Below are 1,423 nucleotides of genomic sequence, written 5' to 3'. Positions count from 1 at the left end.
CACGTTGCGTAGGAAGTTCATCCTCCTCTTTTGACAGGCACCCGGTGGAGGCTGGAAGGTTGGGAGCCTTAACGGGATTCCCCCGAGATCCTGAGCACTCCCTGGTGCAAATGAATGGTAATTTTATTCTCAGCTGCTTTTGTGACAGGCTCATTTGCCTGTGTGTGGGGGTAATGAATCTTTGTATGGCTTTGTGTTGTATTGCCGAGATCATGAATAAGAATACTAATTACCATAGGTGGCATATAAATATTGGAAAAATTCAATACTGCGGTTAGGGGAAACATCGCATCATTTAGAATGCATTCAGATCATTACAGCAGCCTCCATGGCACCGGGGTATACTCCCAATTCAAGTACAGGTAGTCCTCAAGTTAGGATCACAATTGAGCCCAAAAATTCTGTTGCTAAGTGAAACATTTGTTAAATGAGCTTGCCCCATTTTATGACTTTTCTTGCCACAGTTGTTAAGTGAATCATTGCATTCAAGTTAGTAACCTGGGTTGTTAAATGAATCTGGATTCCCCATTGACTTTGCTTGTCAGAAGTTTGCAAAAAGGTGATCACGTGAGCTCAGGACACTGCAAGGGTCACAAGCCACTTGCCAAGCGCCTGAATTTCGATCATATGACCATGCTGCAACGGTCATAAATATGAAAAATTGTCTTATGTCACTTTTTCAGTGCCGTTGCAACTTTGAACAGTCACTAAATGAACTGTGATAAGTCGAGGACTACCTGTAATTTACATTATTGTTATAAATCAGTTAAGCATTTCAACACAGCAGTAATGAAGCACAATGTGAACACAAACTTCTGCAAATTAGTATTAAAAAGGGCAGCTTTTGTGAACATTTGATTACGCACCATCACGTTTTCCACTTCTAATAACCATATAGAGGGTTTTTTCCATAATCTGTCCCTACCCTGGCCTTTCAGGTCTTCCAAAGATGCACTCATTACCACTGTAACTGAGTGCATACACCTTGCTGCTGGTCTTCTGTACCCTTTTAAACAAGATGCAGTTATGTAGGTAACTGCAACAGCTTCCTCGTTTGTAACTTTCATTCTGACTTTTTAGTGAAAATAAATGCAAGGCAGCTCACTGCAAAATTACAGCATACTGTAAAATCTCTCTCTTTGTACACCAGAACAATTTTTGAATCAAACTACAGTAAAACCTCCATAGTTGATGACCTCCCTACATTGACAACCTCCCTAAGTTGATTTAATTTTTGTAGACATACATATGCTATGTGAAAACAGAAAACCAACCTCTCTATGTTGATCACCTCTTAAGTAGTATCTTGACCACCTGAACCTTCACACATGGTATTAATTTATTCTCTATAACTTGACCAGTTGAGTCGTCTTCACTAAGGGCAAGAAAAGTGAAATGCAGAATTGGTAGCAATTTGAATTTT

Source organism: Protobothrops mucrosquamatus, unplaced genomic scaffold (assembly GCF_001527695.2).
Source record: "Protobothrops mucrosquamatus isolate PMUCROS unplaced genomic scaffold, P.Mucros_1.0 scaffold114, whole genome shotgun sequence".
NCBI classification, from domain to species: domain Eukaryota; kingdom Metazoa; phylum Chordata; class Lepidosauria; order Squamata; family Viperidae; genus Protobothrops; species Protobothrops mucrosquamatus.
Note: the sequence above shows the minus strand (reverse complement) of the source record.